The sequence below is a fragment of the Callorhinus ursinus genome, unplaced genomic scaffold, assembly GCF_003265705.2.
Source record: "Callorhinus ursinus isolate GAN/ISIS: 27379988/994484 unplaced genomic scaffold, GSC_fseal_2.0 scaffold42, whole genome shotgun sequence".
NCBI classification, from domain to species: Eukaryota; Metazoa; Chordata; class Mammalia; order Carnivora; family Otariidae; genus Callorhinus; species Callorhinus ursinus.
Genome location: NW_027397104.1, coordinates 7,382,377 through 7,395,495, shown reverse-complemented (window position 1 = coordinate 7,395,495; position 13,119 = coordinate 7,382,377). Strand labels below are relative to the sequence as shown.

Here is a 13,119-nt window from a genome sequence, read left to right as displayed (position 1 = left end):
TATTTACCAAATGAATACATCATCATCTGGCATTCTAAAAGAGTAGAAATATTTGGAGGACTTAAAATTTCTATATTATTGTAATATCATCTTATGTCCTTTGAAGTTTGAAGTGAAGACAGTATGTATGCATATTAATTCCCAAAGAGAATAGCTGTTGAAGTTGCACAAGACAATTTATAAACATGAAGCAACATGTCCAGAAGAAACCAGCAGCTGACTCACATCGATCGATTTTTAAAAAGGGTATCACATATTCATGTCTTTCCTAAACATAATAAAATAGACATACATTTATTTTTTGGTATCTAAGGGATTTGGTTCAATATCACAGTAATTTCATTTTTGTAAATTTTCTAATCTGTATATTTGAGTGTCTTATTTTATCCATTGCTGTTCTGTCAGCTGCCCCTTTTTGATGCTGCCGATATATATACTTTAAGCAGACTCTGCCTTTCTAATTCTCTGTAGTCTCAAAAACCAGATAATAGAACCAGTTAGAATTATGCTTAATATAAGAGCAAATATATTGTGTGCAAAACCCCATATGAGGTGTGCTATCTCTCTGTCCTTAAATCTCAGAATCCTTTTACAATCTTAACCGTGTTCTTGGTGGTCAAAGTTGAAAAATAAATGACCTCTGGATAAGTGAAAGTTGGGTGTGTCTGCAAACTTTCTGAGAACTATTAGAAAAATCTAGCTTTACACTAACCTAAACATATTTTCCAATACTGAAAACAGCCCTGCAGTAGAGCAAGGCTTTTTAAAATCTGGATTATAGGCTACTTCCTAAAAATGAAAGATGGAACTAGGATTACATATAAGAATGGAGTGTAAAAAAAAATTAAAGAAAAAAAAAGAATGGAGTGCAGTAGGGGAAAAATGAGGAAACTGAAAATCCTTATGCCATGCAGGTAGAAAAATGTTCTTTCAATGAAAAGACAATGTTAAATACAGTACACATATGACAGGACATTTTACTTCTCCCTTTGGCAATTAATTCCTTTAGTGTATGGGTATTTGAAAAAGGATTTCAAGATGGATAGTATTCCATGGTTAAGATATTTCTCTCAGCCTACAGGACATGTTGCAGGGGGGAGGGAAGGATGAGAGTTAAGAAAATATAAGTTATCTTTTTAAATTCCATGTATGAGTGAAATCACATGGTATTTGTCTTTCTCTGACGGTCCTATTTCGCTTAGCATTATACTCTCTAGCTCCATCCACATTGCAAATGGCGAGATTTCATTCTTTTCAATGGCTGAGTAATATTCCATTGTATATGTATTCCACATCTTCTTTATCCATTCATCAGTCAATGGGCACTTGGGCTCTTTCCATAATTTGGCTATTGTAGATAATGTTGCTATAAACATCGCAAAGGGAAAAACAAGAGAGAGGCAACCAAGAAGCAGACTCCTAACTATAGAGAACATACTGATGGTTAGCAGACAGAAGGTGGGGGGGCGGGGATGATTTAAACAGATGATGCGGATTAAGGAGTGCACTTGCTGTGATGAGGAGTAGGTGATATATGGAAGTGATGAATCACTGTATTGTACACCTGAAACTAATATATGTCAACTGGAATTTAAATAAAAACTTAGAAGAAAGAAAAGCTATCAAGAACTCCACCTCATAATGCAAATAGATTAAAAATGTCTAGAAACCCATGTCTCTTTCCCTCTCAACTACAATTTTATTAAAAGTTACTTTTAAAAGTTGATGAATTTTAAAAAAACTAATTGACATAGGTTAAAAGTACCTAGATTCCATTGCAACTATAGTATGATCCTAAATACTTGGGCACAAATCCACTCCTGCTTTCTCCTTCCTTGTTGTCATTTTCTTTTTCTTTTTTCCCCCCAATACAAAGAGAAATCTAATCTGCCACAAATATCTGATTCACCTCTATAACAACATAAAATGATAGAAGATAGTACTGGGAATTGAAGTTGATTCTAAAGGAATACAAATCGAAATAATGTTCCAGATGGGCATTTGGAACATATTACACAATGTTGAGATAATAAGACAATTCTTGATTGACCTCAGTGGGAGCTTAAAGTGTTATATAAGCTGTCTTTTCACAACCTCCACGTTCTCCCCCCACCATTCATCCCTCACTGTCAGTTATTTGGGGGATTTCTGGAAAATGGTGTGCTCTAGCCTTGTAGGGCATCTTACATTTTTATTTATTCTGTCAAAGATCATAACACTTTTTTTGTTGTTGTTGTTGTTTTTAAATAGACTTTATTTCTTTTGATGGTTTTAGGTTTACAGAAAAAAAAAATGATTGGGAAATACAGATGGTCCCTATCTCCCTACCTCCACATCCAGTTTACCCAATTACTAACCCTCTTGCATTAGTGTGATACATGTGTTACAACTGATGAGCCGATGTTGATCTTATTATTAGCTAAGGTGTATAGTTTACATGCACTTTCACTTTGAGTTGTACACTCAGTTTTGACAAGTGTATAATGACATGTATCTGCCCTTAAAGTATCATAGCCTAAAGATCCACTGGGTTCCTCCTATTCATTCTGCCCTGTTTCCTTTCCTTTCCTTTTCTTTTTTTTCTGTGCTGAAAGCATCTTTTTTATTTAAATTCAATTACCCAAGGTATAGTAGGTATAGTACATCATTAGTTTTTGACATAATGTTCAATGATTCACTAGTTGAACACATTCAGCATCAAATAAACTACTCATGATTTAGGCTGGACACATATTCATTTCTTTTGATTACAAATGACTAAAAAACTGAAAAATAATAAAAAGGAATGTTGGATTCTTTAGGATGCAAAGCAATTGCTCTATTGAGTATGAAATATTTGGCACTGGTGTCCTGAAAAATAAGAGTCATTCCCACTTGCTGATACATCAGCTAGTCTGATATCAGCAGAGCTGGCAAATTAGCATCATTAACGATTTCATTTGGGGTTGGGGGGTAGCAAGGGCATGGGAATAGTTTTAAGAGTCCAATACAAAGATTAGGAAAAAAAAAACCCTAAATCCAAACACATGTGGCCGTTCATGATTGTATTTGTTCAAGATTCTCAAGCAAGAAATAGTATGGGATCTGTGACATTATGGTGACTGAAACAGCTCTACTTATTTATCTTATATAATTTTCTCAATATTCCATGACGAAATTATCAACAGTCCATTTCACATGTGAGGGAACTAAGGCTCAAAGAAGATAAGTAATTGGGTCTACGGTTACAAAGCCAGTTATCAGTGGGGTCAAAATTTGAAGTGGGATCTGTCAGCTTCTAAAACCTGTATTGGTTCTCTCCCAAAGTTTCCTTAACTTAATACCAATATTTGTATTTATCTTTGCTAAACCTTAGTCCTAACTTATGCTACTTTTTTATCCTAGAACCAGAGAAACTGAGTGAACCTCCCAGAGAACCTAACTCTACCTATTACTGCATAGGCAAAGAGAGAACAATTATGTAGTCATTATTATTGTCAGAAGACATCCCAGAGTCCCCGGAATGGTATTCTTCTTTCAGTGTAAATAATACAGAATTATTAGAGACAACATGCTTTAAATCATGTTTTAGGAATCAATAAAACAAAAACTAGTGCCCTTATTTTCATTTCATGATCAATAAATGGGGTCACATGCTGCACTAACATTCATCATACTCTCACCAAAAAATCTTATACTAGAGTTTTCAATAGCATCTCATTTTCTTTTTTTTTTTTTAAGATTTTATTTATTTATTTGGCAGAGAGAGACACAGCGAGAGAGGGAACACAAGCAGGGGGAATGGGAGAGGGAGAAGCAGGCTTCCCGCTTAGCAGGGAGCCTGATGTGGGGCTCAATCCCAGGACCCTGGGATCATGACCTGAGCCGAAGGCAGACATTTAACGACTGAGCCACCCAGGCGCCCCAGCATCTCATTTTCAACAGATATCAAGCACACTTGGTGCATGAACAAATATAATAAATAGAGGGGAAAATGGAATTGAAGGTGTTTGTCACCTTTCTCTTCAATCATTATTAGAGGGATCTAAAAATTCACATCAATTTTATACAAATGACTTTTTTAGTTTGTGCTATTATTTATTGGAAACAGGAAAGCTTATCATAACTCCTGCTCAGTCTCATAGACTACCAGTGCTGGAAATATCATTAAGCATCCTCTATTCTAATTACTTTCCCCCACCACTCTATAGACAAGAGTAGAGGCTCGATGAAGTAATGTGGACTCATACAGTAACTTAGCTTTTGAAGAGTAGAAACGAGTAGACATCAAGTTCCCTTTTGCAAGGGACCACATACTGTATTAACCATGTACTATACTAATACTGACCACATTTTCCATACTAAAATCTGGAAAATTGCCTATCCTAAAATTTCTACGTCATCTCAGGGACACCTTAATGAGGAATGCTCTCCATTTGTTTGGATCTGAAGTTTTACAAAACAGCATATGTCTGCAAATTGTGGGAACCACATGAAGGGCTGGATACTCTGGACAGAGAAGCCTAGGGCTAAAAATCACATTATAGGCTGGGGGACCAGTTGCTCTGATTTGCCAGGCACAGTCCCAGTTTACACCACTAGCCCCATGCAATTATTAATAGTGCCCTTTTCACTATCGAGGTTTCTGGGTTTGGACAACAAATTTTATGATCACGCAAATTTTAAAGTAAATATCGTTTCTTGTTTCTGCCGTGAGAGCCTATAATTCCTTGCATAGATATGCAATATTCCTTACTAAAGGAAAATGCTATTACAAAGTAGAGCCTGCCCATTAGTTTCAATTTAATATGAAGTAATTTATGAATTTTCTTTCCTGATACCTAAAATATAATTGATTTATTAAAGGAGTGAGATGTCATAGGGAAAGACATTGGATCACAAGGCAAAAACAAAAAAACACAAAAAACAATAAACCAACCAACCAAACAAAAACCACATTGAAAAAGGGAATAAAAAGTGAATATGAGGAAAACATTCACCTATCTTCTAATATGGCCTATAGATAGCCTGGATTATAGGTATATTAGTACTTCCATTTCTGCTGAGAAAAGGACCTAGTTCTGCTGAGAAAAGGACCTAGTAAATAGAAAAGATTTAGCCTTGGAAGTTAGAAGAGAATGGTCTCTGTAGAAAGGTCATCTGAGCTGCCAATAAATGCAAAATCATGGACTTTTGCTTGAACTTACAGACAAATGTGTGTGTGTGTGTGTGTGCCCTTGAGTGTGTGTAGTTGTGTGAAAAATACTCAGTTGATATGGCTTCCATGGGAGGGAGGAGCCAAATTGAGCTATCAGAGAGTTTTATAATTCAATGATTAAAAAAAGGAAGTGAAGGAATTACATAGTGATTTAATGAAATTAGTATAAGTATGTTAGCTGTTTTAATTGAGTACAGTTGACAGGAAAATAAATTTTAATGAAACCTATAAATTTAAAGTATCTTGTATTCACTTCTTCCTGTCCTAATAAAGATTATTTTTTCTTTATTTGAAGTTACAGAAAACAAGCTTGTTTTCATTTTAATGTACTTCATATTATGCCTCTATAAGACAAGAATCCATCAGTGGCAATGCATCAAGAATGTCCCTATGAATTTTCTGCATCAATATCTTGCTAGGACTTTTTGTAGAATCTATCAAGATAAAACATTTCCCTAACATATAGGGTTGGAAAGAAACTAGCATTCTGTTCAGGGAAAAATTTCTCACTTCACAGTCCAACTAGTCTATGCCATGAACCTTGATTTCATAGCACAAAGTCTGATATTTTTTCCTTCTAACTAAATAATCAAAGGAATTCTATGTATCACAGAATCTAAGCTTTATAGTGATTGACATAAATTCCATTCCAATGTTACAGTATAACTACTTCTCTTTGTTTTTTTTACCAGGAAAATAATAATATGTTCAGAAGGGCTTTTATATGTTCATTTTTCTTGAAGAATAAATATGTATGAATATAAAATAAATACAAGTTTTATGTTATAGCTGTTTAGATGGATGGGAATTTATATCTTCCCTTTTTAATAATTCCCACTAATGGATTTTTTCATTTGCTTTGCATGACTAATATGTCCAGTGATTTTTGTTTCTTTAGCACAGGTTAAACATACAGTTCACTCTATGTAAAACTTATTACAAGTGTTCCTGCTTTGAAAGCCATGTTTCCAGGAAAAATCTATAAATGACATATGGGTATAACTTGGGGAAAATGGACATGCCTAAATGAATGGATCGTAATCTCCATGTTTCCTTTCAATTCTCTTTACTCTTTTGTTGATAAATGCTTTCAGAAATTCTTAGTTAAGGCCATTTGTCAGGTTTTTATTTTAGAGTGAGAACATGGCTATGAAAATTTATTAATAGCTCATTACCTTAGATTTTTAGTAGAGTGCTGATTTCATCAAATTGTTACTTGATTTTCCAGTTTTCTTCCCGTTATGAAATCTAACAGAAGGCATATGTATAATTACCCAGACACCTCTATATCACATGTGTATTGCTTAATCATGGGAATGGCACTAGACATTGATTAAACATTACTAAAAATATTGCTCATAAAGAATTAATTACAAACTAACTCTGGTGCTAAGACACAGAGATAAAATAGGAGGATCTGATCCACCAATAAAAATAACTTAAACTTAGTTGACTCTTAATCTCAGCTTTTTCTCCCTTCCATCATATCTTAGAGTGGCAAACAATGTAGTAGGGACAATGTTGACATGAAGACCTTACTGATTCTCCAGTAAAAGTAAATATACAAACAAATATAAATAACAGTATTATTGTAATTTTGGCTTATAATTTCACACTTTGTTTTCTATAAGAGTTAAAGACAAATTCATAAAAAATAATTATAAATCTCTGTTAATACATACACACTATACATATAAGGGTGGTGAAACGGTATGCTAGTAGAGTGTCTGCGTGTGATCAAGAATGGTGTATGGAAGAGTTATGGAGATGGATGAGGTGACAATTGCACAACAATATGAAGGTGTTCACTACCACAAAACTATACACTAACAATTGGTTAAAATGGTAAATTTTATATTATGTACATTTTATTACAATAATAAGTGCATTTGGATCTAGCTAATCTCTAATTTCCTTTTTTCCCTAGTTTTATTGGGATATAATCGACAGCATTGTGTAAGTTTAAGATGCATAGCATAAGGACTTGACTTTACATAGATTGTGATATTATGATCACAGTAAGTTAATCTCCATCATCTCATACTGGTACCAAAAAAAAAAAAAAAGAAAGAAAAGAAAAAAAAAGACTTTTTTTATACTTGTGACAAGAACTCTTAACATCTAGTCTCTTAACAATTTTCAAATATACCACACAGTAGTGTTAACTGTACTCATCACGTTGTACATCTCCAGTACTTATAACTAGAAGTCTGTGCCTTTCGATCACATTCATCCAACACCCCCCCACACTCTCTACCCCCACCTCTGACAACCACAAATCTGATCTAGCTAATCTCTGATAATATGGTTTCATTAAAAATAAAGCATGCCATTTCACAACATAGTATCAGATTATGCACATCTAATTGTCTCAGTAACACATAAGCCAAGCTCTCACACTGTTTGAAAACTAATAGTACTGGAAGTAAATGAACCATTGCATAGCCCACCAGAGGAAATGCCTGGGAAGTGATAGAGCTGTCACACTTGCTGCATAGGTGAAAAACCTCGGCCCTCTGTCAAAATCTGACATGAACACTGCCCTCCTGGATTGTTTTCACACCTATTGCCCATGGCCATCCCTAGTTCCAAATGGCTGGACAGATAATTAGTTTTCCCAACACAGAAATGGAGTGTGCAATTGCTCTCTTGCAACAAACTCTAATCATCACCATTCAACTGTGATTCTACTGTCATAAGACTGGTTTGTACCCAATGAAATAAGACAAAATTGATAGATTGCATCCTATTAATTAGCTGAAGGGAAAGTAAAAGTTCAGCAAAATTGGTTAAGTTGAATTTCAAGTTGAATGAGATTGTTGGGCTTGCACACATTTAACAGATGTTATTACATTTAAAAAAATTTTTAAAAATTTTAAATTTAAAAAAAATTTAAAAAATTAAAAAAAATTCCCTAGGTAAAGGGGAATTTTAGATCTCTTCACAGTCCAACTAGTCTATGCCATGAACCTTGATTTCATAGCACAAAGTTTGATATTTTTTCCTTCTAACTAAATAAGCAAAGGAATTCTATGTATCACAGAATCTAAGCTTTATAGTGATTGACATAAATTCCATTCCAATGTTACAGTATAACTACTTCTCTTTGTTTTTTCTACCAGGAAAATAATAATAATATGTTCAGAAGGGCTTTTATATGTTCATTTTTCTTGAAGAATAAACATGTATGAATATAAAATAAATACAAGTTTTTTATTTAGTCGAGGTGGATAAAGCTATCATCTTTCTTAATACCTCCTCTAAATCTCCGTTTGCCTTTTAATTTGGGAGTACCAAGGGAATTGTTGATCTAGCAACACCACAATTATCAGTCATTATGGAAATAAATGTCAGTTAAACCACAATGGGATACCACAGCACACCCACCAATCCCTGATAATTACCAAGTGTTGGTGAGGATTCATATCCTCTGCTGGTGGGAATACAAATTAGTATACCAGTTCGGAAAATGATCAGTTATCTACTAAAAACGAACATATGAATCACACATAAATAATTGTACATCCAACAGAAATATGGACATATATGCCCCCAAAGACTGTAAGCACCACAAACTGGCCACAATGGAATAGTATATAGCATTGAAAAATAAATTACTGCTGTACATAGAAATCTCACATAAATATTATTGAGATCAGGAAGCCACACAAGTACAAACTCTATCAGTCTATTTGCATAAAACTCAAAAAATGTAAAATAATGTACAGTATGAGAATTCAGGAAAGTGGTTACCTTATAGATGACTGGGATTCATGATTAGAAAGAAAAAAGAGCACCTTTAATTTTGTTTGTTTTATTTTATTTCCTAATTTGAGTGGTTATTACACGTTTCTGAGCTTTGTGATAATTTATTGAGCTGTTCACCTATTATTTGTGTACTGTTCTTAAGTATATTTCAATAAGATCTTTAACTGGCCAATGATATATGATTATTTTATATGTCAGAAAAAAGAAGAGATTAAGAGAGAAAAATTAAAATCACTGAATTATTCCACTGGTGCATTGACACTGAGTCTTTTTTTTTTTCTAAATATATGTTCATGCATGGACAATTACTCAGCATTGATAGTTTTTCTAGGTTAACACAAATTACCAAAATTGTTTAAGGAAAACAAGAAAGCCTAAATAGACAAAGCTTCTATAATCTAGAAGCATGAAGCACTAAACAACAATCAAGCAAACAAACCCCCAAAACTATCAGATTCAAAATAATCTTTGTTTACCATTAGATTTTCCTAACTTTTAAAGAATAAGAAATTATGATACAATATGAAAAAGATCTTACATCTTAGCAAATGAAATCTAGAGTTGTAAAAACCCTTCTTATTTCCTTTTTGGGCAAGACTTTTTTCCCTAGTGATTCTTTGATGACTGATTTTCTTTTATTTATTCTTTTTCTCTTTGTTTACAAATAATTATCTGCTGTTTGATTTTTCTTTTCCATGTTGGTCATTTTTTTTATCTCATTATTTTCTCATTTGTCCTGGTCCTCTGCATTCCACGACTGCTTCCTCAATTTGCTTTCCACAAATCTGATGACATTATTTGTTGCCTTCAAAGGCAGATTTACTTCTTCTGTTGCATTTTCTGTTTCTTTTCAGTCCTTTGCATTTCAACTTTTTCAATTTCTATGGCTTCTAATTCTAAGTCAATCAATGCATTTGTAAGGATGACAAAAGTTTTCAAGTATTTTTCTTGTTTCTGTATTAATTTATTGTTCTACATTTGCTTTACCTCTGAGGCTTTCACTTCCTGTGTCAAGTAATCATTATCCAAACCATGTTTGGTTTTGTTATTGCTTGTTACTAATTGGAAAGTTACTAATTGGAAAGTGTAATAAAAATCTATTGAAAGGTAGTATTTCTCAACAAATAAGTCATAAGGCTGACTCTTAGCTCTTGATCCTACTGATAACCTGGTTTTTAGCAGAAAGCATCTGTGCTTCACTTTGAAAAGTAGATTGTGAACAACTTCAGGCCCAAATTCTAACGAGTAGCAGGAATTCACATAAAGCACTTCTGCTAAAATGTTCATGGACCCTCTTCTTTCCCCACTGTTGTTCTTCTGATTCTGATCTAATAAGTATTACAGACACACACACACACACACACACACAGTACTACTGTCCCTAGTCACATTATTACACCTATAAAGCCTGTTGGGACTGCCTAACTTTCTGCTTGAATGCAATGCACTTCTTTCAGTCCTTCTTTCAGAGGGAGTGTATATCCTTGAATGGATATAATGGCACTGACTAACGAGGAGTGTGCAGCTATGACTTCCTAACTTTCTCAGTGATACAATTCTTGGATCTCTGAGTCAGAGGGGCAGAAACAAAGTGAAGGGCACAGAATCTGTTTAAATTATTTAAGGCCATGGGTTTGCTCTACTTCATTGTGAATTTCTATTTAATGATGGGGAATTTCTCCAGAAGATAATAATGGATTGGCTGAAAGTCCCAGTTTTGAATGTTGTCATAAATTTCCACCCTTCTCTAATGTCCTTATAGCCATTTTAAGCTTCATCAAGCACTGTTAAGTTGGCAGGACTTTAAAACAACAACTATTTCTGACATCTTAAACTATGATAAAAAAAATCCATCAGCATCATTTGGAGAAAAATTCAATCTTCCTCTAATATTTACTCACAACCAAAGTTATTCCTGAACATCTGTGCAATACCACTTTGACACAGATGGTAAAATACTTATTAATAAAATAGCACATGTAAATATTTGGATCCATTTCAGTAAAACTGAGAAAGCCACAAAACCATCTTACAGAGTAAATTTTCATTGCTCACGCAATATGCATCTTATTGTGTACCAAAAGTGCTTCAATTTTCTTTAGTAGTTTTTGAAATGAATAAGTAACATTTATTTTCTGGCCACTTCAATACAGTGGTAAGATGAGTTCATTTTCATTTCATAGCTGGCCAAGTTCCACTTTTATCTCTTAGAATTATACAAGGTCTATATACTGCTTGGGAACTGATAAGGCCCAGTCTTCTAAATACAACCTAACTTCTCTTTTCCAAAAATAAACAGAATGAAAAGAGAAGAGAAAAAAACCCTATTTTGAGAATGTCTTTTAACAATATATCACATATCAAAAATTTTAAGTCTTGATTTCTGATATGTAAATTTAAAAGAAATCATTCCTATAAACTTTCAATTGTTTTCCACTTTTTTTTCATGCTGTTTCCTATAACTCTTTAAAGATGTTTTGTTGGTGTCAGTTTTCTTGCATCTGTTTCATTTGAACAATTAGGAATTTGATCGCCTCATACCTTAGACCATAACAGGTTTCTTGTGTATGTTGAAGTCTTATGGAGTAACATGAAAAGGCCTGAATTTGAAGGACAAAGGCCTGGGACTGAACATGACATCTGCTTCTTACTAGCTCTATTGGTGCTGAAAGGCTTACTGTCTGGTCTACAGGCTAGTATTAATCTTCAAATGCTAACTAGTCTACACCATGAGAAGTATCGAAAATGGACCATGGAGAGAAAGCATTAAAATCTTTTATAGCCATTTTATAATTTTAAGTCTGCAGAATAATAACAACTAATAAATATGTGGACTTACATATTTTGTGTCTGTCTTTTAATCATTTTATTTCTCTGGTAATTAATGTTTGCAAAAACATTCAGTCTGCAATGGATTCAAATGTATTAAGGGATACATACATCCCGATGTTTATAGCGGCATTATCTATAATACTCAAATTATAGAAACAGTCCAAGCATCCATCAAACAAAGAATGGATAAAGAAGATTTGGCATATATGGTATACCATGGAATATTACTCAGCCATAAAAAGAATGAAATCTTGCCATTTGCAACTACATGGATTGAGCTAGAGAGTATTATGTTAAGTGAAATAAGTCAGTCAGAGAAAGACAAATACCATATGATTTTACTCACATGTAAAATTTAAGAAACAAAACAAATAAGCAAAGGAAAAAAAAAGATAGAGAAAGGCAAACCAAGAAACATACTCTTAATTATAGAGAACAAACTGATGGTTACCAGAGGGAGGTAGGTGGGGGAATGGGTTAAACTGGTGATGAAGATTAAGGAGTGCACTTGCTGTAATGAGTACTGGGTGTTGTATGCAAGTGTTGAATCACTATATTGTACCCCTGAAACAAATATACACTCTATGTTAACAAACTGGAATTTAAATAAAAACTTAAAAAAAAACACAAAAAAAATGACCCTTGACCCATAGAGTCTGAAAAGCACTGAGCCTGTAAGACACCCAGTGAGCCAGTTAACCTCCTGGGACCTCAATTTTTCCATCTGTAAAATACACATAATGATCCCTACTTTGTCTTCCATACAGGGTATATCAATAATAAAATTACTTACTCATAAATTATTTGGAAACTATAATGCATCTTATGAATATATAGTTATTATATTACAAGCAATAATCAGTCGGGAAATAGCATGGCATCTCAGCTAAGGGAAACTTGGTATTTGTTAGCTGCCCAATAAATGTTTATTGAGTTTATGAATGAATGCAAGTATAGAAACTTTGGCATGAGACAGGACTGCACTCAACTGTCAGAGCAGTTTGTGATTTAAAGACAAGTCACATAATTTTTCAATAGTACAGTTTCTTCATCTGTAAAATGAGAACAATAATAGCTTCTACCTTTAAGCACTGTGAGTATTCAATAAAACAATGCAGTAAAGTAGTTAGCATTTAGTACTTGGCACATTGAAAGTATTCAGTAAATACTAATCTTATATCTTTAACCTCTTTATGCTAAAGAAACTAATTGACTGTTTATACGCAGTTTCTCACTTAGTTCTTAGGAAAACATAAGATAACTATCATAATCTCCATTTTCTTTCTTTCTTTCTTCCTTCCTTCCTTCCTTCCTTCCTTCCT

General features: G+C 33.6%; 1 protein-coding gene across 4 annotated transcripts in view; it reads right to left on the bottom strand.

Annotated features, from left to right (window-relative positions):
* LINGO2 (leucine rich repeat and Ig domain containing 2) overlaps nucleotides 1-13,119 on the bottom strand; it is a 1,267,465-nt gene that overhangs the window by 539,195 nt on the left and 715,151 nt on the right. The window lies entirely within an intron of this gene.